General features: G+C 39.9%; 1 protein-coding gene across 4 annotated transcripts in view; it reads left to right on the top strand.

Moving 5' to 3' along the window:
* The window catches only part of BABAM2 (BRISC and BRCA1 A complex member 2), a 449,417-nt gene that overhangs the window by 245,354 nt on the left and 177,019 nt on the right, over nucleotides 1-27,044 (top strand). The gene's annotated exons all lie outside the window — the stretch shown is intronic.

Raw genomic sequence — 27,044 nt, 5'->3', positions numbered from 1 at the left:
ATGAGACTTAGTTGTGCAGTTTGTGATGTGAATACTGTGCCTGGTAGACTGGATTCACAATTGTGACTCCTTCCAAATGCCCCTGAGTATGTATGGTTACCCGAAAGAAGACTGCTGAACAACATCCTATGCAATTTCTTGTGTATTTGTAATGCTTACAGTTGTTTGCAAAAATGTAACCAGTATCCTGACAGTATTAACTTATCCAGATTAGTGAAGGGAATAGAATAAGCAGATAGCTTAAAACGATGACATGTTCAAATTATTTTTCTGTGTTGAAATAGTTCTATATAACTTTACACAACATTCAGGCTACATGGTACAAGTAGTTTATTTTATTTTATTTTTTTAACATCTTTATTGCAGTATAATTGCTTTAGAATTATGTTGTGTTAGTTTCTGCTGTATAACAAAATGAATCAGCTATATGTATACATATATCCCCATATCCCCTCCCTCTTGCGTCTCCCTCCCACCCTCCCTATCCCACCCCTCTAGGTGGTCACAAAACACCGAGCTGATCTCCCTGTGCTATGTGGCTGCTTCCCACTAGCTATCTGTTTTACATTTGATAGTGTATATATGTCAATGCCACTCTCTCACTTCGTCCCAGCTTACCCTTCCCCCTCCCCGTGTCCTCAAGTCCATTGTCTCCATCTGCATCTTCGTTCCTGTCCTGCTCCTAGGTTCTTCAGAACCTTTTATTTTTTTTTTTTGGATTGCATATATATGTGTTAGCATACGGTATTTGTTTTTCCCTTTCTGACTTATTTCACTTAGTATGACAGACTCTAGGTCCATCCACCTCACTACAAATAACTCAATTTTGTTTCTTTTTATGGCTGAGTAATATTCCATTGTATATATGTGCCACATCTTCTTTATCCATTCATCTGTGGATGGACACTTAGGTTGCTTCCATGTCCTGGCTACTGTAAATAGAGCTGCAATGAACATTGTGGTACATGACTCTTTGAATTATCGTTTTCTCAGGGTATATGCCCAGTAGTGGGATTGCTGGGTCGTATGGTAGTTCTATTTTTAGTTTCTTAAGGAACCTCCATACTGTTCTCCATAGTGGCTGTACCAATTTACATTCCCACCAACAGTGCAAGAGGGGACCCTCTTCTCCACACCCTCTCCAGCATTTATTGTTTGTAGATTTTTTGATGCTGGCCATTCTGGCTGGTGTGAGGTGATACCTCATTGCAGTTTTGAGTTGCATTTCTCTAATGATTAGTGATGTTGAGCATCCTTTCATGTGTTTGTTGGCAATCTGTATATCATTTTTGGAGAAATGTCTGTTTAGGTCTTCTGCCCATTTTTGGATTGGGTTGTTTGTTTTTTTGATATTGAGCTGCATGAGCTGCTTGTATATTTTGGAGATTAATCCTTTGTCAGTTGCTTCATTTGCAAGTATTTTCTCCCATTCTGAGGGTTTTGTTTTCGTCTTGTTTATGGCTTCTTTTGCTGTGCAAAACCTTTTAAGTTTCATTAGGTCCCATTTATTTTTATTTCCATTTCTCTAGGAGGTGGGTCAAAAAGGATCTTGCGGTGATTTATGTCATAGAGTGTTCTGCCTATGTTTTCCTCTAAGAGTTTTATAGTGTCTGGCCTTACGTTTAGGTCTTTAATGCATTTTGAGGTTTTTTTGCGTATGGTGTTACGGACTGTTCTAATTTCATTCTTTTACATGTAGCTGTCCAGTTTTCCCAGCACCACTTATTGAAGAGGCTGTCTTTTCTCCATTGTATATTCTTACCTCCTTTATCAAAGATAAGGTGACCATATGTGTGTGGGTTTAACTCTGGACTTTCGATCCTGTTCCATTGATCTGTGTTTCTGTTTTTGTGCCAGTACCATACGGTCTTGAGCACTGTAGCTTTGTAGTATAGTCTGAAGTCAGGGAGTCTGATTGCTCCAGCTCCGTTTTTCTTTCTCAAGATTGCTTTGGCTATTTGGGATCTTTTGTGTTTCCATACAAATCTTGCAATTTTTTGTTCTACTTCTGTGAAAAATGCCATTGACAGTTTGATAGAGATTGCATTGAATCAGTATATTGCTTTGAGTAGTGTAGTCATTCTCACAGTGTTGATTCCTCCAATCCAAGAACATGGTATATCTCGCCATCTGTTTGTATTATGTTTCATTTCTTTCATCAGTGTCTTATAGTTTTCTGCATACAGGTCTTTTGTCTCCTTAGGTAAGTTTATTCCTAGGTATTTTATTCTTTTTGTTGCAGTGGTAAGTGGGAGTGTTTCCTTAATGTCTCTTTCAGATTTTTCATCATTAGTATATAGGAATACAAGAGATTTCTGTGCATTAATTTTCTATCCTGCTACTTTATCAAATGCATTGATTAGCTCTAGTAGTTTTCTGGTAGCATCTTTAGGATTCTCTATGTATAGTATCATGTCATCTGCAAACAGTGACAGTTTTACTTCTTCTTTTCTGATTTGGATCCCTTTTATTTCTTTTTCTTCTCTGATTGCTGTGGCTAAATCTTCCAAAACTATGTTGAATAATAGTGGTGAGAGTGGGCAACCTTGGCTTGTTCCTGATCTTAGTGGAAATTGTTTCAGTTTTTCACCATTGAGAACAATGTTGCCTGTGGGTTTGTCATATATATAGCCTTAATTATGTTGAGGTAAGTTCCCTCTATGCCTACTTTCAGGAGGGTTTTTATCATAAATGGGTGTTGAATTATCGTATGGTTTTTCTCCTTCAATTTGTTAATATGGTGTGTCACATTGATTGAGTTGCATATATTGAAGAATCATTGCATTCCTGGGATAAACCCCACTTGATCATGGTGTATGACCCTTTTAATGTGCTGTTGGATTCCATTTGCTAGTATATTGTTGAGGATGTTTGCATCTATGTTCATCAGTGATATTGGCCTGCAGTTTTCTTTTTTTGTGACATTTTGTCTGGTTTTGGTATCAGGGTGATGGTGGCCTCATAGAATGAGTTTGGGAGTGTTCCTCCATCTGCTATATTTTGGAAGAGTTTGAGAAGGATAGGTGTTAGTTCTCTAGATGTTTGATAGAATTAGCCCGTGAAGCCATCTCGTCCTGGGCTTTTGTTGGTTGGAAGATTTTTAATCACAGTGTCAATTTCAATGCTTGTGATTGGTCAGTTCATATTTTCTGTTTCTTCCTGGTTCAGTCTTGGAAGGTTGTGCTTTTCTAAGAATTTGTCCATTTCTTCCAGGTTGTCCATTTTATTGGTTTATAGCTGCTTGTAGTAATCTCTCATGATCCTTTGTATTTCTGCAGTGTCGGTTGTTACTTCTCCTTTTTCACTTCTCATTCTGTTGATTTGAGTCTTCTCCCTTTTTTTCTTGATGAGTCTGGCTAATGTTTTATCAATTTTGTTTATCTTCTCAAAGAACCAGCGTTCAGTTTTACTGATCTTTGCTATCGTTTCCTTCATTTCTTTTTCATTTATTTCTGATCTGTTCTTTATGATTTCTTTCCTTCTGCTAACTTTGGGGTTTTTTTGTTCTTCTTCCTCTAATTGCTTTAGGTGTAGGGTTGGGTTGTTGGAGATTTTTCTTGTGTCTTGAGGTAGGATTTTATTGCTATACACTTTCCTCTTAGAACTGCTTTCACTGCATCCCGTAGGTTTTGGGTCATCATGTTTTCATTGTCATTTGTTTCTAGGTATTTTTTGATTTGCTCTTTGATTTCTTCAGTGATCTCTTGGTTATTTAGTAGTGTATTGTTTAGCCTCCATGTTTTTGTATTTTTTACAGTTTTTTTCCTGTAATTGATATTTAGTCTCATAGTGTTGTGGTAAGAAAAGATACTTGATATGATTTCAATTTTTTAAAATTTACCAAGGCTTTATTTGTGACCGAAGATATGGTCTATCCTGGCAAATGTTCCATGAGCACTTGAGAAGCAAGTGTATTCTGTTTTTTTTTGGATGGAATGTCCTATCAATATCAATTAAGTCCATCTTGTTTAACGTATCATTTAAAGCTTGTGTTTCCTTATTTTCATTTCGGATGATCAGTCCATTGGTGAAAGTGGGGTGTTAAAATCCCCTACTATTATTGTGTTACTGTTGATTTCCCCTTTTATGGCTGTTAGCATTTGCCTTATGTATTGAGGTGCCCTATGTTGGGTGCATAAATATTTACTATTTTTATATCTTCTTCTTGGATTGATCCCTTGATCATTATGTAGTGTCCTTCTTTGTCTCTTGTAATAGTCTTTATTTTAAAGTCTATTTTGTCTGATATGAGAATTGCTACTCCAGCTTTCTTTTGATTTCCATTTACATGGAATATCTTTTTCCATCCCCTCGCTTTCAGTCTGTATGTGTCCCTAGGTCTGAAGTGGGTCTCCTGTGGACAGCATATATACAGGTCTTGTTTTTGTATCCATTAAGCCAGTTTGTGTCTTTTGGTGGGAGCATTTAATCCATTTACATTTAAGGTAATTATCGCTATGTATATTCCTATTACCATTTTCTTAATTGTTTTGAGTTTGTTATTGTAAGTCTTTTCCTTCTATTGTGTTTCCTGCCTAGAGAAGTTCCTTTAGCATTTGTTGTAAAGCTGGTCTGGTGGTGCTGAATTCTCTTCACTTTTGCTTGTCTGTAAAGGTTTTAATTTCTCTGTCTAATCTGAATGAGATCCTTGCTGGGTAGAGTCATCTTGGTTGTAGGTTTTTCCCTTTCATCACTTTCAATAGGTCCTGCTACTCCCTTCTGGCTTGCAGAGTTCCTGCTGAAAGATCATCTGTTAACCTTATGGGGATTCCCTTGTATGTTAATTGTTGTTTTTCCCTTGCTGCTTTTAATATTTTTTCTTTGCATTTAATTTTTGATAGCTTGATTAATATGTGTCTTGGCGTGTTTCTCCTTGGATTTATCCTGTATGGGACTCTCTGTGCTTCCATACTTGATTGACTATTTCCTTTCCCATATTAGGGAAGTCTTCAACTATAATCTCTTCAAATACTTTCTTAGTCTCTCTCTTTTTCTCTTCTTCTTCTTCTGGAACCCCTATAATTCGACTCTTGGTGCGTTTAATGTTGTCCCAGAGGTCTCTGGGACTGTCCTCAATTCTTTTCATTCTATTTTCTTTATTCTGCTATGTGGTAGTTATTTCCACTATTTTATCTTCCTGGTCACTTATCCGTTCTTTGCCTCAGTTATTCTGCTATTGATTCCTTCTAGAGAATTTTTAATTTCATTTGTTTTGTTGTTCATCATTGTTTGTTTGCTCTTTAGTTCTTCTAGGTCCTTTTTAAACGTTTCTTGTAATTTCTCCATTCTATTTCCAAGCTTCTCGATCATCTTTACTCTCATTACTCTGAATATTTTTTCAGGTAGACTGCCTATTTCCTCTTCATTTGTTTGGTCTGGTGGGTGTTTACTTTGCTTCTTCATCTGCTGTGTGTTTCTCTGTCTTCTCATTTTGCTTAACTTACTGTGTTTAGGGTCTTCTTTTCACAGGCTGCAGGTTCGTAGTTCCTGTTGTTTTGGTGTCTGCCCCCAATGGGTGAGGTTGTGTCAGTGGGTTGTGTAGGCTTCCTGGTGGAGGGGACTGGTGCCTGTGTTCTGGTGGATGAGGCTGGATCTTGTCTTTCTGGTGGGCAGGACTGCGTCTGGTAGTGTGTTTTGGGGCGTTTGTGAACGTATTATGATTTTAGGCAGCCTCTCTGCTAATGGGTGGGGTTGTATTCCTGTCTTGCTAGTTGTTTGGCATGGGGTGACCAGCACTGGAGCTTGTTGGTCGTTGAGTGACGCTGGTTCTTAGTGTTGAGACGGAGGTCTCTGTGAGAGTTCTCACTGCTTTATATTACATGGGGCCGGGAGGTCTCTGGTGGCCCAATGTCCTGAACTCGGCTCTCCCACCTCAGAGTCTCAGGCCTGACACCCGGCCGGAGTGCCAAGACCCTGTCTGTCACATGGCTGAGAAGAAAAGGGAGGAAAAAAAGAAAGAAAGAAAAATAAATAAATAAAATAAAGTAATAATTAAAATAAAAAATGAAGAAATATTATTACAAAATTTTTTTAAGTAAGAAAAAAAAGGAAGAGAGCAACCAAACCAATAAACAAATCCACCAATGATAACAAGTGCTAAGAACTATACCGAGATAAACATAAGAATCAGAAACTAGTCAGTTGCACACAGCAAACCCCAAGTCTACAGTTGCTCCCAAAGTTCACCGCCTCAGTTTTGGGATGATTTGTTATCTATTCAGGTATTCTACAGTTGCAGGGTACACCCAGCTGATTGTGGAGACTTAATCCCTTGCTTCTGAGGCTGCTGGGAGAAATTTCCCTTTCTCTTCTTTGTTCGCACAGCTCCTGGGGTTCAGCCTTGGATATGGCCCCGCCTCTGCATGTAGGTCAACCTCTGGCATCTGTTCTTCACCCAGACAGGAGGGGGTTAAGGGGCGGCTGAATAGGGGACTCTGGCTCACTCAGGCCAGGGAGAGGGAGGGGTACGGAATGCGGGGTGAGCCTGTGGCGGCAGAGGCCAGTGTGATGTTGCACCAGCCTGAGGCACACCGTGTGTTCTCCCGGGAAAGTTGTCCCTGGATCACGGGACCCTGGCAGTGGTGGGCTGCACAGGCTCCTGGGAGGGGAGGTGTGGATAGTGACCTGTGCTTGCACACAGGCTTCTTGGTGGCTGCAGCAGCAGCCTTAGTGTTTCATGCCCGTCTCTGGTGTCCACACTGATAGACACGGCTCACGCCCATCGCTGCAGCTCGTTTAGGCAGTGCTCGGAATCCCCTCTCCTCACGCACCCTGAAGCAATTGTCTCTTGCCTCTTAGGTAGTTCCAAACTTTTTCCCAGACTCCCTCCCGCTAGCTGTGGCACACCAGCCCCCTTCAGGCTGTGTTCACACAGCCAGCCAACCCCAGTTCTCTCCCTGGGATCTGACCTCTGAAACCCGAGCCTCAGCTCCCAGCCCCCGCCCGCCCCGGCGGGTGAGCAGAGAAGCCTCTCGGGCTGGTGAGTGCTGGTCGGCACTGCTCCTCTGTGGGGGAATCTCTCTGCTTTGCCCTCCGCACACCTGTTGCTGCACTTTCCTCTGTGGCTCCGAAGCTCCCCCCTCTGCCACCCGCAGTCTCAGCCCGCGAAGGACCTTCCTGGTGTGTGGAATCCTTTCCTCCTTCACAGCTCCCTCCCAGAGGGGCAGGTCCCGTCCCTATGCTTTTGTCTCTAATTTTTCTGTTTTCTTTTGCCCTCCCCAGGTATGTGGGGAGTTTCTTGCCTTTGGGAGGTGTGAGGTCTTCTGCCAGCGTTCAGTAGGTGTTCTGTAGGAGCTGTTCCACATGTAGATGTATTTCTGATCTATTTGTGGGGAGGAAGGTGATCTCCATGTCTTAGTCCTCTGCCATCTTGAAGGCCCTGTGGTACAAGTAGTTTAATATCACGTTTGTGTTTTACCTCAATAACTTTATTCATCAGTAATGAATCTTATAAGGACTAGCCTTGCAACGTGCTTATTGTTGGCTAAAATGCTTTACTAGCTTATTCTACTTCAAAGGAAGTTGAGGTTCATCGAAAATGGATTGTAAGCAGATTTGGTTGGGAACTTTTGACAGGACAGATTTTTCATCAGCAGAGAGAGTTTTTACAGACCAATTGAAATGTATTATTAAAATTCTCTGTAAGTCATTTAGTCAGGGTTGGCTGATTTCTGTCTGAGATGTGGTCACCATCCACATTCATGTACTAAGCTATTTTCACCCCCTCTGTCCTTAGTTGCGCTAATTTATGAATCATGGACATACCGTCTTACACGCTGATAAAAGACATGGCTGTTTATCCTCAAATATGGAAGATTATGAGCATTAATAACCCACAGGCATTCTCTCCTCTATTTATATACATGACAGCACCTAGAACAGGATCTTACAGTAACAGGCGCTCAATGAATGTCTTCATTTATAACTGAAAATACTGACCCATAGCAGTAAGAGGCCAAAGGGTGTTGAAGGCAGTACAGTGAAGTGGTAACAGGCAAGGGTTCCAGGGTTAAGCATATCTGGTTTAAACCTGGGTTCTGTCACTTAGCAGCTGACAAAATAGGTAACATCTTTGAACTTGTTTCCTCATCTGTAAAATAGGGGTAATAATACCTATTTCATAGTGTTGTTTTGAGCATTCTATTAAATACTGTTCATAAAGCATTAACTGCAGTGCCTGGCACTATAGCAAGGGGTAGCTATTAATGTTATTATCACTGATATAGTTTACAGGAGAAGAGTGAGGGACTGAGTGAGTGGGTTAGTGGTTAGTAGGACAAGTCGGGGCAGAAAAGGAGAGGATGAGTAAACAAGTGAGTGAATACTAGGTCTGGAGTAGCCACTCAGTACATACATAATGAGCGAGATTAAGAAGGTATTTTGGTGATGACAAAAAAGAGTTATCAATAAAACATCACAAGATGTGGGTGATAAGAACGTATCAGTTAGGCTGCAGCCGAGAACTTGCCAGCTGAGGAAAGCAGTGTTGCCAGCGTCCACGCTACTGTTCTTTGAAGTGATCGCACCTACTTTGCACGTGAACTTGCTAATAAAATATTTCTCACTCTAAAAGTCAAAGATATGAGGGGGAAAATTGTTGGTGAAGGGAATATTTTAAAAGCGATTTCCTATTTCTAAAATCTAACTTTCTACATTTACCCCCCTCTTTTTATGTTAAGAACTGGCCAGAGCTTACTCTTCCAGATCAGTTTCCAGTCATTTCCCCTTCTGTAGCCTGTGCTTTGCTTGACGTTTTCTTAATTCGCATGTATTCTCTTGCCTCCATGCCTTTGCTAAAGCTGTTACCTCCATGTAAAATCCCTTCTCTAATGCCCTCTTTGCATTGAAATATTATACATTTTCTAAGGCCTTAATCAAACGCCATCTACCACCCATTTTCCCTGAGCACAATTAGTCTAGCCTTCCCCTGAGTTCTTATAACACTGAATGTATATCACTCTTATACTCTGCCCACCATAGATTTAGTTAGTGGTGTGCGTTTTTTTTTTTTTTCATCTTTTAACTATGAAGCAACTCAAGGGCAAGGAACACGTCTTTTCATTTAATGCTTTTACGAATGCAGTACACAGTAAATAATAGCAAATAGTAGTCAATAATTGTCAGTGTTCTAGGTCAGTAAGTAATTCTCACAAGAAAATGTGAAGATGCTGCACTGAGAAGTTGCACAGGTTTCCTGGTTGATACAAGTTCACTTAGTAGAGCTGCACTTGTAATACCAAAGAAAAACGAACAAAAGTTATGCCCATCAGTAGAAGTTGTAAAAATGAGGTTTTAGAGAAAGGTGAAAATGGAAAGTGGCCAAATTGTGGTATGACCTTCTAAGGGCTTACCTAGTTGCTAAAGTTATTAATATCTTTGGTTAACTCTTGCAGAGTTCAGAGCATAGAAAAGGAGTAATGTCATTTCATTAAGGCCAAGGTCATAGGATAGACTCTAGGAACTGAGTGAAGAGAGGTTGGTGCTTTCTTTGATATTGTGTTAAGCTCTCCTTTGTTTTCTGTGTTTCATGCTATCCTGTCAACTTTTAACTATCGAGGCATTGATTATAGAGTCAGACTTGGAGAGTTCTTTCAGGAGTCATGGGAAAAGCATCCCATGTGGGCCCGCCCGAAGCTGATGCCAGAAGCTTGCCCTAGCCGAGGCTTGTACTCTCTTTGGCTTCTGCTGTGGCTCTTTCTAGGAAGTTCCAAGTCCCATGCAGTGTATTTGACAGGCAGAGGCCCAGGAGACCAATAGCCTGATCCACATTAGGTAAAAATTGTCAAGAAAAGCCTCTCCATGGGCGTGGAAGGATATCTTGAGCTCGGGAGATACCCCATGTCAGTCTGGCTGATACATCTCTGCCCCGGCTTGTCTGTGCAGCAGGCAAGTGCTCACGTTAACTAGTCTCAGACATGGGAGAAGGCTGCTTTGGGGTCTTGTCATCAGATGTGAGGAAGGGGATCATTTACTGTACCCTAAAGATTTCTAGGGACATGGATACCAACTGCCCCCAAATTAGAGACTGCCACAAAAGGGAACATCTGTCAGAGACATTGGGTAGAAAACTCCCAAGTGTATTATAATTTATGGAGCTCTGCGATGCAATCTCACTTCAGAAGTCTGTCCTGGAATTTTTGTCTGGTGTTTCTGGCAGCGCTGGAAAGCATGACTGACTGGTCGCCTTTATAGCGTTTAGATGCGTGTAGTTTCCTGGTCTCCCACTGTGTGCGTACATGGCTTGCAAAGTAAACGCTGCTGAGAACTTTGTGTTCTTCTCCAACAAGGGACATTTATGAAATGCACATATTTCAGGGTCCATACATTTGTTTTCCAAGGAACCAAAACCAGTCAGTTGAATTAGACACAAAGGACTGTTCATTAAATTAAAAAAAGTTAGTGGTAAAGTATGCAAAAAAAGCTAGTGATAAGTTATGAAAATTAAATTTTGGTTGAATAATAGGAGTGAGGGGGGGAACTAGATTCCAAACCAGTTGGCTTTTTTTCCTGGCATAAAAGCTGGAATCGTAGGATAACGTCATCAGAGCTGGCACTAAACCTGCTCTACCTTCCCCTCCTCCCCAGACTGCTGGCAGTTCTGGTGGTGACACTGGAGGTTAAATGGGCAGCAGAGAATGCACAGTTCTCTTCCCCAAAAGGTGTGGGCCCTTTCCTTGGCTTGAGCTGGTTTGTGGGAGTAGTTTGAAGAAAACCAACTCGTCACTCCCTGTGCTGTTCCCACTCTGTGCATAAAAAGAGGACTTCAGCCCCTGAGGCGCACCAGGTGGCATCTTTCACAAGTACAGAATTTGTTTTTAGAACTTTGTGTTGTTGAGTTCCAGCCCCGCCTTGGAAATAAATACTCAAAGCTTACCAGCCCACAGACACCATTAGCGAGGCCTGTGCGCCTGCAAATATCCATGCATTCATTCTTTCAGGCAAAAAAATGCAGTGAAAAGTGACCAAGTGTAAGGCCCTTTGCTAGATGCTTCAAAATGAGATATGGCTTATGCCCTTAGTTTGCTTATAATCAGTAAGGGAGGTAAGAACAAATATGACACGTTCCAACTTGTATATAGAAAAAGCACGATTAGATTTGGCATTAGAAGCCCTCTGCTCCTCCACTTGCGAGCTGGCAGTCTTGCTCAAGATACTTAACCTTTTTGAGCCTCATTTCATCTTCTGTAAAGGGGGATACATCTTAGGCTGCAGTTTCATCCACTCCAAGGTGGGATATATATGAAAGTGCCTACTGTAGTGTGTGACTCATGGTTGATGTTCAGTTAGTGCTTCTTGAGTTGTATAAACACCTAAGAAAAGACATTAACTACTGAAAGACTTCAAGGGAAGAGGAGGAGATCACATTTCCAATCAATTTGTGAGGAGGGGACTTTGGAAAACTTTGGAAGTGTGACACTTCCAATGCAGTGTGGCTTTTCTAGAGATTAAACATGTAATACTGTAACAATAAAAATGTATTTGTTTTGTGCTTTGAAATGTTCAAATTGCTTTAAGATTTAGCATCCCATCTGATCTTCATGATAATATTCCTAGCATGAGGTTTTTTTTTAATTGAAGTATAGTTGATTTACAATGTTGTGTTAATTTCTACTGTACAGCAAAGTGACTCAGTTATACATATATATACATTCTTTTTTTATATTATTTTCCATTATGGTTTATCATAGGATATTGAATATAGTTTCCTGTGCTATACAGTAGGTCCTTGTTGTTTATCCATTCTGTATATAAAAGCTCACATCTGCTAACCCCCAACCTCCCACTCCATCCCTCCCCCAACCCCCTCCCCCTTGGCAACCACAAGTCTGTTCTCTATGTCCGTGAGTCTGTTTCTGTTTTGTAGATAGGTTCATTTGTGTCATATTCTAGATTCCACATATAAGTGATATCATATGGTATTTGTCTTTCTCCTTCTGACTTACTTCACTTAGTATGATAATCTCTAGGTCCATCCATGTTGCTGCAAATGGCCTTATTTCATTCCTTTTTATTGCTGAGTAGTATTCCATTGTATATATGTACGACAATTTCTTTATCCATTCATCTGTCGATGAACATTTAGGTTGTTTCCATGTCTTGGCTGTTGTGAATAGTCTAGCATGAGTTTTATAATACATCTTTTTCCCTCTAAAACCTGGAATTCTTAGACCCTTCCTAGCATCCTTCACTGCCTTTACTTCCTTTTCCAACCCATTAAATTATACTAAATTATGTTTCCCTGATTCCACCCCTAGGCCTCTTTCATGGCCTCGCCTCTTTGTGGATGACCCTCAAATCCCTATTTCTAATCCCAGCTTTTCTCCCTGTTTACAGATCTGCTTTTCTAGCCACTTGATAGATACATCCTTTTGTGCGTTCAGTTGACACCTCAGATTCAGAGTGTCTAAAACCAAACTCATCATTCCTCCAGTAGATGAGTGTTTTCTGCTTCACGGCCTTCTTTCTGTTCACAGCACTCGCATGGTCTTCGGTGCCCAGGTGCTGCATCTCAAGGGCAATAGCCAGCCCGCTGTTTTATACTAGAAACCCTGTCTCCACAATGTCTCTACTTTTGTCATTCCTCCTGTCATTTCACTTCAGTCCTTCAATTGCCATGTCTCCTGATGGCCTTGTAACTTTTCCTCCTATTTCAGTTTATTTTGCACAAAACTCTCACTATCTTCTTGAAGTAAGTTCCGGTCATGTAGTGTCCTTTCCTTGCTCCACACCACCAGTGTCTCCCTGTTACCAACTGAATTAAGCACAGCTCTCTCACCATCCAAAGTATTCTCTGTTTTAATCCCAGCTTGCCTTTCCACCCTGATCTGGCTTCTATATATTTCCTGTTGTTCAGCCAAGCTGGTTTTTTGTGTGTGATTTCCTGTGAACACCCTTTGTACTTTTTTCATTGTTGTATCTTTGCTTGGACTGCTTCTTATACTAGAACATTGAATTTATTTTCCTCTCCTATAGGGTCTGTCCTCTTTATTCTTCTCCATCGCCACCTTCTCCGTGGAACTTTTCTGCCCACCACCACCTGCCTCTCCAGCATGACTGCACTCTCCCCTCCTGTGTTTGTGCCTCTATTATCATCCTGTTTCCCTGGACTCTAAACTCTATAAGGGCGGGCTTCTTTTTCCAGCAATTGAGGGTTGGTGAGCCACAGCCCACCTCCTGCCAAGCTGGCCCTGCCCTTGGGTCCCACGTGAGCTCAGCCACAGTCGCCACATATTGGACTCCCTGGTGGACCTGTTGGATCCCTGTGCCTGCAAAGGCAAGTGGTTTCCATTGTTGTTTCTTGTTGCTGTGCTTTGTGGCGAGCCAGGAGGCTTGTTTCCCTGGGAACCCTGGCCTTGTTTCTGAGAGGTGGAGCTTTATTTTGTAGGAGTGGCTTATCAGCTGAATCCTGGAAGTGGTACATATGCTTCTGATCTAATGTGACCTGTCATCTACTCCTGCTGTGGCCTTTCCAGCCTCTCTTTCCCTGCCTTTACCCCCACAGTGTGTCTGGCCACAGACATGGTCACTTGGAACATTTGGATAGCCTGTAATCCACAAAGACTGGGATAAGCGGAAATTTGACTAAAGGGCCTAGAGAAAGGGGGTGGGGAGAACTGAATATTAAAGTAATACTTAGAATTATGGGTGAGATTTCATGAGATTATGGATATTAAATTCAGATAAATCAGATAAAATAAGTTTTTTTAAAGCAATGAGCAAATTCAATATTTTGTGATTTTATTTAAATTTGATACCGAATGCAACATCTTTTTTTTTTTAACGTCTTTATTGGGGTATAATTGCGTTACAATGGTGTGTTAGTTTCTGCTTTATACCAAAGTGAATCAGTTATCCATATACATATGTTCCCATATCTCTTCCCTCTTGCGTCTCCCTCCCTCCCACCCTCCCTATCCCACCCCTCTAGGCGGTCACAAAGCACCGAGCTGATATCCCTGTGCTATGCGGCTGCTTCCCACTAGCTATCTACCTTACGTTTGGTAGTGTATATATGTCCATGCCTCTCTCTCGCTTTGTCACAGCTCACCCTTCCCCCTCCCACAACATCTTAACAGGATGGGGAATTTTCATTTTAGATGCTCAAAAGATTTTTTAGAATAATTAAAGAAACTGTGCAACTAAACTCAGGTAGATTTAAAAGAAAAGTAAATCTTGCCTTTTATTTTTAAAGCTGTATCAACTGTCTCAAGAAATGAGACCCCAGATCTCTTGGGATGATTTTGTGTCAGGATTTAAGTAATAGAACATCATAGTAAACATGGTTTAATTTAGCCTTACTTACGTTTGCTTGAGTCACTGAGATAATCCTATAATAAATATTGTGCTCCTGGAGTGGGTTTTTTTTTCTCTTTGATAAATATATAGTCCAGAGTATGCTAAGACAACCAGCTGTCAGGAGAGATGTGTATTTGGTTTTAGTGGAGTGAGCTATCTTAGTCTCTAGGGACTTGAGATGTTCATTTTACTAGTCCGGGAGCAGGGCCAGAAGGGTTCTTCGTGACTTAGAATGGAATTCTGAAGAGTAAGTTCAGCAAGTTTTCATTAGTGAGTTTGGCCTTTTGTCTTGCCTGTGCCTCCCAAAAGATCAAGAGCTCAGCCTGCACTTGGAAACATTATAAAAAAGACCAGAATGGAATTTAGTTCAGGGAAAAAAATCGATCAGTCCCCAAATACCATATTTTTGGAAACATTCTGGTGCAGAACTCCTGTCCCCCCAGCTGCCTAAGTTAGTGATAGATTAATGTTTTTATCTAGCTTTCTTTTTAGGCAGACAATAGACATTTAGAAAGAAGATGTATATCAGTCTGTGATACCTTAAATCTCCCTGGTACATGTTTCTTAAACTTGTTGGACCCCTAAGCTCTGTGTTAGATTTATTTTGTGTCTTTGAGCAGTTCTGTGTCTTGTTTCTTTCAAATGCTGTTCTCTCTATAGCATAATGATTAGCTTAAAGCTGTAAGATATAATGTGTCCTCATTTAAAAGCTGAGGCCTAGCACCTTTCTACTAAACATCTCAAGGATTTTGTGCAGAGTTTTTTTCTGTAATGAAGACGAGAACCTTATGATTTTCAATTTAACAGTACATCTCAACAGCGAAGCTCTGAGCACTGATCATTACATGCAGTCAGTGTTCATTTATATTTATTCACAAGTAGGAAAATATTCCTCAGTGAAAGGTCTGAGATAAAGAGTGGGTAGTTCATGAAAACATTAAGCTGTGTTATAGGCGGAAACAAAGAAATAAGAAAGCGGAAGAGAAAATAGTCTGAATGTTCCAGAACTGATGGAAGGCACCAAATAGAAGAAGTACAAGGAATCTCAAACAGGCTAAATAAAAAGAAATTGACACCTAGATACATCATCTGAACAGCAAAGAGGAAAAGTATCTGAAATTGACACATTATGTGTAAAGGAATAGCAGATTGACACCAACCTCCTTGACAATCTTGGAGAGTCACGGACTTTACCCCAGAAAAATGTACAGACACAGAAAGTTCAAATAAAGTTCTGAAAGCAACACACCTGCCCCTGAAGCCAATTTATAAACTTCATTTAAGGATCCTTGTTCTAGATTTCATTTCTTCATTGTTAATTGCCTTCTATACTATCTCATGCTGAAACAATCATGGAAGCTTCAGATTTAATATCTAAAGTGCAAATTATCATCTAACATTGCCCGTCTCCCCTTCCTCAAAATCTCCTCTTCTCCTATGTTCTTATTTTCATTAATGACTTAACTGTCCTTCTACTGAGCACAGCCATGAAACCTATTTCTGACCTTCTTCCTGCCATTGTTTCCTGTATCTAAACTGCCACTTGATGTTGCCTCGATGGTGTCTCTCACATTTATCTCCTCACCCTTCCTCCCAGCCCTGTTTCAAGCCTCTATGTTCCTAACTCTTTGCAGATTAATCTTTCAAAAGCAGAACTCCGTCCATGTCACTGCCTTGCTTAAACACTCTTAGTATCTCTTTACTGAACAGGCTAGAAAACTGCCTGCTACATTGTCCTGTGTGAGGAGCTCAGCACCCACCATACTCCCAGCCCCTGTGTACCACATATCCCAGACACGTGAACCACAGGCGATGCAACCAGGGACAGGTACTTCTGGGGATTCTCCTTAATTTTTTTTATAAGTGTAGCTGTATTTGTTTAAAACTTTTTTTTTTTTTTTTTTTTTTGGCGGTACGCGGGCCTCTCACGGTTGTGGACTCTCCTGTTGCGGAGCACAGGCTCTGGACATGCAGGCTCAGCGGCCATGGCTCACAGGCCCTGCTGCTCCGCGGCATGTGGGATCTTCCTGGACCGGGGCACGAGCCCATGTCCCCGGCATCGGCAGGCAGACTCTCAACCACTGCGCCACCAGGGAAGCCCTGTTTAAAACTTTATATCCAACATTTTTAGGTGTGTTGTAGCAAGAGGACTCTAGGTTATCTAGTGGCCATATTGCGAAGATGTTCTTCTGCCTTGTGTCTTGATTGTTCTGGTTTCCACAGGGTCGACTATGATTGTAGATGTGCTCTGAATGATATTCCACTGATATTCTGCTGTGTAGCTGTTGAAACTCTTTCCTGTTTTTCTTTACTTCTTGTGTTCTTTAGTAAACCTCTATCCTTTCAGATAACTTAGCTGAGCCATTGTCATCTCTCCATCAGACTATTGAAATACTGTTCTGAGTGGTCTCCTGCACCCACTCCTTCCCCTTTTCCATCTAGTTGCCACGCTGCAGGCGGAGTGGACTTCCAAGAACAAGTCTGCTCTCATCATCCTCTTGCTTAAAAGCCAAGTTCATCCCCTTCCCTCATAAATGATCACTCACCAGCTTTATCCAACTTGTTGCTTTTCCCCATATCTCCCAGGCATATGCCTTTTTTTTTTAACTACCTACCTAATCTAGTATATCCTCAAGTTCTAGCATTTTTTTCTTCATACTGTCTTGAAGTCTGAACTCCTCCAAGTCTATTTCTTCCTATCTTGTTGTTTCAGTTAACTTCCTTTTTAATCCTTTTTGTCAGTAACTGGGTGGAAGTAGAAACTAGTGTGTAAAAAATGAAATTATGAAAAAGATGGTCATCTGTGCTATGAGGCACTTATCCCCATTCCTTCCAAGTGTGAAGAACGATCTTTAATGTCAAAACCTTTTACATGAGGGTGGAAGGAAGGCTTGACTACAAGGAGTCAGCACAGGAGAATTTTTTAGGATGATGGACTTGTTCTGTATCATGATTGTGGTGGTGGATATACAAATCTATGCATTTGTCAAAACTCATAGAACTGTGCATCACAAAGACTGAATTTTACCGTGAGTAGAAAATAAACTAAAAAAACATTCCACAGACCTATGCAGATAGAAGTAATACTTTTAGCATTTCATGTTAATAAGTGATGAATTAAATGCCTTTTAAATGAACTTATATTTTTTTAATCACAACAGGTTATATATATATTTGAACAATGGATACATATATACACTTGTATATGCTGTGTATTTGTGGATATATATGTATATATATGCATGTAGGTGTGCGTATACATATATGTATATACACATACATATTTTTATGTATGTGATATCTCTCTCTCATACACACACACACACACACACACACACACAGCATTTATTTGGTCCTCAGATGCTTGGTGTCCAATAAATTAGTAAACCTGTAAGTCTAAGGCCCTATAGTGTCATGAAGACAACAGATTGGGAACGTTCGCTATAAGGGGTATATAATGAATGACCATTTTTCTAAGAATTCTTTTGTTCTTGTTGATTGATATTTGCTTCAGTAAGAGCACATTTTAACTGCTTTCTTGCTCTCAAAATAGCTAACATATCATTATGTTAGGAAGCACCTTTTAACCTTATTATTTTGGCTCACAGTGGAATGACTGATTCACGAAGACCCTGCCACTTGCACTCCTCTCTGCCCAACACAAACATCTAGGTTTCTTAGTTTAGCTCACGGTGGGGACAGAGGTACTCCAGGAGCAAGGATCCAGGGTATTGAGCCCTGACACTTGGGAGCTTTCCTCTTGTGTTTAGGCCTTGACCTCCATGAAGCTCATGTGGTTCATAGCACTTCTGTCCCAGTGCTTCTAGCTCTCAGACGTTCCACTGGTTCTCATGTTTCTCAATATGTTTCTATCTCCATGATCTGTGAATTGGTCTATTACATTAATATATCTTTTACTTAGTTTACAGAGCAGAGTGTGGGTGTTGATAGGGGGATAAGTCAGTTGGGTTTTAAAAATAAAGTCATTCTATCTCGTCTTCTCCCTGAAAATGTGTATGGTTTGTTATATCCACAACATGATTTCAAAGGGTAATTATTTAGTACCAAAAAGTAATGGCATGGTTCTTGATTACAAGTGTTTGGCATGAGTAGGTAATGACTAAGGTTCTTAGTGTATAAAATTTATATATAAAGTGGAACCCCTTATACTGTTGTTGGAAGAAAGGTCTAACACCATGTTTCAGATTTTACTTTGTGACATTTTATTAAAGAGCATGTGATTTGATCCTGGTATGTCTGATTTTGAATCTCATAATTCAGGGCTAATAATTTTACTGGATTTTTTCTGGACTTATTAAAATTCAGACATGCTGTCTTTCACTAGCAGCACTGATAACTTTAATGAATGGAGAAGCCTTTAGTTTTAAACAAAACAAATGATGAGTTAACATAATATCGTAAATAGGACCGTAACAGGGAATGGACATCTTCTCTGTGAACATTATCTTTTATAGAGGGCTTCAACAAAATAGAGGTCATTCTTTTTTTTTTTTTTAACAGCTTTATTGGAGTATAATTGCTTTACAGTGGTGAGTTACTTTCTGCTTTATAACAAAGTGAATCAGCTATACATATATCGCCATATCTCCTCCCTCTTGCGTCTCCCTCCCACCCTCCCTATCCCACCCCTCTAGGTGGTCACAAAGCACCGAGCTGATCTCCCTATGCTATGTGACTGCTTCCCACTAGCTATCTGTTTTACACTGGGTAGTGTATATACGTCCATGCCACTCTCTCACTTTGTCCCAGCTTACCCTTCCCCCTCCCCGTGTCCTCAAGTCCATTTGCTACTTCTGTGCTTTTATTCCTGTCCTGCCCCTAGGTTCTTCAGAACCATTTTTTTTCTTTTTTCTTGTTTTTAAGTTCCATATATATGTGTTAGCATACAGTATTTGTTCTTCTCTTTCTGACTTACTTCAATCTGTAGGACAGACTGTAAGTCCATCCACCTCACTACAAATAACTCAATTTCGTTTCTTTTTATGGCTGAGTAATATTCCATTGTATATATGTGCCACATCTTCTTTATCCATTCATCTGTGGATGGACACTTAGGTTGCTTCCATGTCCTGGCTATTGTAAATAGTGCTGCAATAAACATTGTGGTACATGACTCTTTTTGAATTATGGTTTTCTCAGGGTATATGCCCAGTAGTGGGATTGCTGGGTCATATGGTAGTTCTATTTTTAGTTTTTTAAGGAAACTCCATACTGTTCTCCATAGTGGCTGTGTCAATTTACATTCCCAAAAAAAGTGCAAGAGGGTTCCCTTTTCTCCACACCCTCTCCAGCATTTATTGTTTGTAGATTTTTTGATGATGGCCATTCTGACCGTGTGAGGTGATACCTCATTGTAGTTCTGATTTGCATTTCTCTAATGATTAATGATGTTGAGCATCCTTTCTTGTGTTTGTTGGCAATCTGTATATCTTCTTTGGAGAAATGTCTACTTAGGCCTTCTGCCCATTTTTGGACTGGGTTGTTTGTTTTCTTGATATTGAGCTACTTGTATATCTTGGAGATTAATCCTTTGTCAGTTGCTTCATTTGCAAATATTTTCTCCCATTCTGAGGGTTGTCTTTTCGTCTTGTTTATGGCTTCTTTTGCTGTGCAAAAGCTTTTAAGTTTCATTAGGTCCCATATGTTTATTTTTGTTTTTATTTCCATTTCTCTAGAAGGTGGGTCAAAAAGGTTCGTGCTGTGATTTATGTCATGGAGTGTTGTGCCTTTGTTTCCCTCTAAGAGTTTGATAGTGTCTGGCCTTACATTTAGGTCTTTAATGCACTTTGAGTTTATTTTTGTGTATGGTGTTACGGACTGTTCTAATTTCATTCTTTTACATGTAGCTGTCCAGTTTTCCCAGCACCACTTACTGAAGAGGCTGTCTTTTCTCCATTGTATATTCTTGGCTCCTTTATCAAAGATAACGTGACCATATGTGCGTGGGTTTATCTCTGGGCTTTTATCCTGTTCCATTGATCTATCTTTCTGTTTTTGTGCCAGTACCATACCGTCTTGATTACTGTAGCTTTGTAGTACTGTCTGAAGTCCGGGAGCCTGATTCCTCCAGCTCCATTTTTCTTTCTCAAGATTGCTTTGGCTTCGAGGTCTTTTGTGTTTCCATACAAATCGTGCAAGTTTTTGTTCTAGTTCTCTGAAAAATGCCATTGGTAGTTTGATAGGGATTGCATTGAATCTGTAGATTGCTTTGGGTAGTATAGTCATTTTCACAATGTTGATTCTTCCAATCCAAGAATGTGCTATATCTCTCCATCTGTTTGTATCATGTGTCATTTCTTTCATCAGTGTCTTATAGTTTTCTGCATACAAGTTTTTTGTCTCCTTAGGTAGGTTTATTCCTAGGCATTTTATTCTTTTTGTTGCAGTGGTAAATGGGAGTGTTTCCTTAATTTCTCTTTCAGATTTTTCATCATTAGTATATAGGAATGCAAGAGATTTCTGTGCATTAATTATGTGTCCTGCTACTTTATCAAATGCATTGATTAGCTCTAGTAGTTTTCTGGTAGCATCTTCAGGATTCTGTATGTATAGTATCATGTCATCTGCAAACAGTGACAGTTTTACTTCTTCTTTTCCAATTTAGATTCCTTTTATTTCTTTTTCTTCTCTGATTGCTGTGGCTAAAACTTCCAAAACTATGTTGAATAATAGTGGTGAGAGTGGGCAACCTTGTCTTTTTCCTGATCTTAGTGGAAATTGTTTCAGTTTTTCACCATTGAGAACGACGTTGGCTGTAGGTTTGTCATATATGGCCTTTATTATGTTGAGGTAAGTTCCCTCTTTGCCTACTTTCAGGAGGGTTTTTATCATAAATGGGTGTTGAATTTTGTCAAAAGCTTTTTCTGCATCTATTGAGATGATCATATGGTTTTTCTCCTTCAATTTGTTAATATGGTGTGTCACATTGATTGAGTTGCATATATTGAAGAATCCTTGCATTCCTGGGATAAATCCGACTTGATCATGGTGTATGAGCCTTTTAATGTTTTGTTGGATTCTGTTTGCTAGTATTTTGCTGAGGATTTTTGCATCTATGTTCATCAGTGATATTGGCCTGTAGTTTTCTTTCTTTGTGACATCTTGGTCTGGTTTTGGTATCAGGGTGATGGTGGTCCTGTAAAAGGAGTTTGGGAGTGTTTCTCCCTCTGCTGTGTTTTGGCAGAGTTTGTGAAGGATAGGTGTTAGCTCTTCTCTAAATGTTTGATAAAATTCACCTGTGAAGCCATGTGGTCCTGGGCTTTTGTTTGTTGGAAGATTTTTTTTTTTTTTTTTTTTTTTTGCGGTACGCGGGCCTCTCACTGTTGTGGCCTCTCCCATTGCGGAGCACAGGCTCCAGACGCGCAGGCTCAGCGGCCATGGCTCACGGGCCCAGCCACTCTGCGGCACGTGGGATCTTCCCGGACCGGGGCACGAACCCGTGTCCCCTGCATCGGCAGGCGGACTCTCAACCACTGTGCCACCAGGGAAGCCCCTGTTTGTTGGAAGATTTTTAATCACAGTTTCAATTTCACTGCTTCTGATTGGCCTGTTTATGTTTCCTATTTCTTCCTGGTTCAGTCTCAGAAGATTGTGCTTTTCTAAGAATTTGTCCATTTCTTTCAGGTTGTCCATTTTATTGGCGTATAGCTGCTTGTAGTAATCTCTCATGATCCTTTGTATTTCTGCAGTGTCAGTTGTTACTTCTCCTTTCTCAATTCTATTTCTATTGATTTGAGTCTTCTCCGTTTTTTTCTTGATGAGTCTGGCTAATAGTTTATCAATTTTGTTTATCTTCTCAAAGAACCAGGTTTTAGTTTTATTGATCTTTGCTATCGTTTCCTTCATTTCTTTTTCATTTATTTCTGATCTGATCTTGATGATTTCTTTCTTTCTGCTAACTTTGGGGATTTTTTGTTCTTCTTTCTCTAATTGCTTTAGGTGTAAACTTAGGATGTTTATTTGAGATGTTTGTTGTTTCTTGAGGTAGGATTGTATTGCTATATACTTCCCTCTTAGAACTGCTTTTGCTGCATCCCATAGGTTTTGGGTCATCGTGTTTTCATTGTCATTTCTTTCTTGGTATTTTTTTGATTTCCTCTTTGATTTCTTCAGAGATCTCTTGGTTATTTATTAGTGTATTGTTTAGCCTCCATGTGTTTGTATTTTTTACAGTTTTTTCCTGTAATTGATATCTAGTCTCATAGCGTTTTGTTTGGAATAGATACTTGATATGATTTCAATTTTCTTAAATTTACCAAGGCTTGATTTGTGACCCAAGATATGATCTATCCTGGAGAATGTTCCATGAGCCCTTGACAAGAAAGTGTTATCTGCTGTTTGTGGATGGAATGTCCCATAAATACCAGTTAAGTCCATCTTGTTTAATGTGTCATTTAAAGCTTGTGTTTCCTTATTTATTTTCATTTTGGATGATCTGTCCATTGGTGAAAGTAGGGTGTTAAAATCCCCTACTATTATTGTGTTACTGTTGATTTCCCCTTTTATGGCTGTTAGCATTTGCCTTATGTATTGAGGTGCCCCTATGTTGGGTGCATAAATATTTACAATTTTTGTATCTTCTTCTTGGATCGATCCCTTGATCATTATGTAGTGTCCTTCTTTGTCTCTTGTAATAGTCTTTATTTTAAAGTCTATTTTTTCTGATATGAGAATTGCTACCCCAGCTTTCTTTTGATATCCATTTACATGAAATGTCTTTTTCCATCCCCTCACTTTCATTCTGTATGTGTCCCTAGGTGTGAAGTGGGTCTCTTGTAGACAGCATATGTACGGGTCTTGTTTTTGTATCCATTAAGCCAGTCTGTGTCTTTTGGTTGGAGCATTTAATCTATTTACATTTAAGGTAGTTATCGATATGTATGTTCCTATTACCATTTTCTTAATTGTTTTGGGTTTGTTATTGTAAGTCTTTTCTTTTTCTTGTGTTTTCTGCCTAGAGTAGTTCCTTTAGCATTTGTTGTAAAGCTGGTTTGGTGGTGCTGAATTCTCTTCGCTTTTGCTTGTCTGTAAAGGTTTTAATTTCTCTGTCAACTCTGGATGAGATCCTTGCTGGGTAGAATCATCTTGGTTGTAAGTTTTTCCCTTTCATCACTTTCAATATGTCCTGCCACTCCCTTCTGGCTTGCAGAGTTTCTGCTGAAAGATCAGCTGTTAACCTTATGGGGATTCCCTTGTGTGTTAATTGTTGCTTTTCCCTTGCTGCTTTTAATATTTTTTCTTTGCATTTAATTTTTGATAGTTTGATTAATATGTGTCTTGGCATGTTTCTCCTTGGAGTTATCCTGTATGGGACTCTCTGCGTTCCCATACTTGATTGACTATTTCCTTTCACATATTAGGGCAGTTTTCAACGATAATCTGTTCAGATATTTTCTCAGTTCCTTTTTTGTTCTCTTCTTCTTCTGGGACCCCTATAATTCAGATGTTGGTGCATTTAATGGTGTCCCAGAGGTCTCTTAGATTGTCCTCAATTCTTTTCATTCTATTTTCTTTATTCTGCTCTGTGGTAGTTATTTCCACTATTTTATCTTCCAGGTCACTTATCCATTCTTCTGCCTCAGTTATTCTGCTATTGATTCCTTCTAGAGAATTTTAATTTAATTGATTGTGTTGTTCATCATTGTTTGCTCTTTAGTTCTTCTTGGTCCTTGTTAAACGTTTCTTGTACTTTCTCCATTCTATTTCCAAGATTTTGGATCATCTTTTTTTTTTTTTAACATCTTTATTGGAGTTTAATTACTTTACAATGGTGTGTTATTTTCTGCTTTATAACAAAGTGAATCAGTTATACATATACATATGTCCCCATATCTCTTCCCTCTTGCATCTCCCTCCCTCCCATCCTCCCTATCCCACCCCTCTTGGTGGTCACATAGCACCGAGCTGATCCTCCTGTGCTATGTGGCTGCTTCCCACTCACTAGCTATCTATTTTACATTTGGTAGTAGATATAAGTCCATGCCACTCTCTCACTTTGTCCCAGTTTACCCTTCCCCCTCCCCGTATCCTCAAGTCCTTTGTCTAGTAGGTCTGCATCTTTATTACCATCCTGCCCCTAGGTTCTTCTGACCATTTTTTTTTCTAGATTCTATATATATATATGTGTTAACATATGGTATTTGTTTTTCTCTTTCTGACTTACTTCACTCTGTATGACAGTCTCTAGGTCCATCCACCTCACTACAAATAACTCAGTTTCATTCTGTTTTATGGCTGAGTAATATTCCATTGTATATATGTGCCACATCTTCTTTATCCATTCATCTGTGGACGGACACTTAGGCTGATTCCATGTCCTGGCATTGTAAATAGAGCTGCAATGAACACTGTGGTACATGACTTTTTGAATAATGGTTTTCTCAGGGTATATGCCCAGTAGTGGGATTGCTGGGTCGTATGGTAGTTCTATTTTTAGTTTTTTTAAGGAAACTCCATACTGTTCTCCATAGTGGCTGTGTCAATTTACATTCCCACCAACAGTGCAAGAGGGTTCCCTTTTCTTCACACCCTCTCCAGCATTTATTGTTTGTAGATTTTTTGATGATGGCCATTCTGACCGGTGTGAGATGATATCTCATTGTAGTTTTGATTTGCATTTCTGTAATGATTAATGATGTTGAGCATTCTTTCATGTGTTTGTTGGCAATCTGAATATCTTCTTTGGAGAAATGTCTGTTTATGTCTTCTACCCATTTTTCGATTGGGTTGTTTTTTTTTTGATATTGAGCTGCATGAGTTGCTTGTATGTTTTGGAGATTAATCCTTTGTCAATTGCTTCATTTGCAAATTTTCTCCCATTCTGAGGGTTGTCTTTTCATCTTGTTTATGGTTTCCCTTGCTGTGCAAAAGCTTTTAAGTTTCATTAGGTCCCATTTGTTTATTTTTGTTTTTAATTCCATTTCTCTAGAAGGTGGGTCCAAAAGGATCTTGCTGTGATTTATGTCATGGAGTGTTCTGTCTGTGTTTTCCTCTAAGAGTTTTATAGTGTCTGGCCTTACCTTTAGGTCTTTAATCCATTTGAGTTTATTTTTGTGTATGGTGTTAGGGAGTGTTCTAATTTCATTCTTTTACATGTAGCTGTCCAGTTTTCCCAGCACCACTTATTGAAGAGGCTGTCTTTTCTCCACTGTATGGATCATCTTTACTATCATTACTCTGAATTCTTTTTCAGGTTGAATGCCTATTTTCTCTTCCCTTTTCTGGTCTGGTGGGTTTTTACCTTGCTCCTTCATCTGCTGTGTATTTCTCTGTCTTCTCATTTTGCTTAAGTTACTGTGTTTGGGGTCTCCTTTTCACAGGCTGTAGGTTCATAGTTCCCGTTGTTTTTGGTGTCTGCTCCCAGTGGGTAAGGTTGGTTCAGTAGGTTGTGTAGGCTTCCTGGTGGAGGGGACTGGTGCCTGTGTTCTGGTTGAAGAAGCTGGATCTTGTCTTTCTGGTGGGCAGGAACACGTCCGGTGGTATGTTTTGGGGTGTCTGTGACCTTATTATGATTTTAAGCAGACTCTCTGCTAATGGGTGGGGTTGTGTTCCTGTCTTGCTAGTTGTTTGGCATAGGGTGTCCAGCACTGTAGCTTGCTGGTCGTTGAGTGGAGCTGGTTCTTAGCATTGAGATTGAGATCTGTGGGAGAGCTTTCCCCATTTGATATTACTTGGGGCTGAGAGGTCTCTGGTGGACCAATGTCCTGAACTTGTCTCTCCCACCTCAGAGGCTCAAGCCTGACACCTGGCCAGAGCACCAAGACCCTGTCAGCCACACGGCTTTTGGGAAGTCTGAGGTCTTCTGCCAGCGTTCAGTAGGTGTTCCGTAGGAGTTGTTCCACATGTAGATGTAGTTTTGATGTATTTGTGGGGAAGAAGGTGATCTCCATGTCTTTTTCCTCCACCATCTTGAAGGTGACTCCCCATTCCTGAAAAAGACTAAAATCTGTTACCTTGCTAAGTTTCAGCTAAACCAAACCATTCATTTAAAGAAGTTGTACATCAGTGGAAAGTTTATTTTACCGACAACCCTTTTCTTTCCTACATGCAAAGAGCTTTTCCCTCCCACTTTTTAATCCTTCCTTTCCCTACTTCACCCCAATCTTTAAAAAGGATGATGTAAGATTGGATTGTTTTGTGCCAGGTTTTCATCCTGGAACACATTTTTATAGCTGTGTTTCTCTGAGAAAAGTTTATGAAAAAACGGTGATAATACTTCCACGTTTCCATTTCCTCCTCTCACCTAGTGCTTTTTTCTTAACTTCGATTTTTTCAGAGTTTGACGTGACCAATATAATACGTGTGCTAAAGCCAAAGAAAATTATTTTGAAAGCTTTTGAGGATTTATTAATTATGCTATCATCTAGGATTCCTTGGGAAAAAACAAATTGTAGAGCGTATTATTATTTTTTAATCTTAGATTTTTCTGTTCATACAATAAGGAAACCCTTCAAAATATTTGTTGGTAGGTATCATTTGTTATGGTGATTGGCTTTTGTTATTTCTACTCTGTTAGTGACTGTTCATTTACTTTTTGCACACTCTTTCTTAAGGGTGCAGATAAACTTGGCCCTGCTTGTTCTCGCTCAGTGGAGAATTTAACATTAAGGGTCCAAACGATAGAAACAGCTGAAATGGTCAACAGTAGGGAAGTGACTTAAAATACTTTGGCATAGAATGAAGCAGTAAAGGACTAGGTAGATTTCTATTTGCTCACGTGGAAAGTTTTC

Source organism: Lagenorhynchus albirostris, chromosome 13 (genome assembly GCF_949774975.1).
Source record: "Lagenorhynchus albirostris chromosome 13, mLagAlb1.1, whole genome shotgun sequence".
Taxonomy (NCBI): Eukaryota; Metazoa; Chordata; class Mammalia; order Artiodactyla; family Delphinidae; genus Lagenorhynchus; species Lagenorhynchus albirostris.
This window is presented reverse-complemented; position numbering and strand designations above follow the sequence as displayed.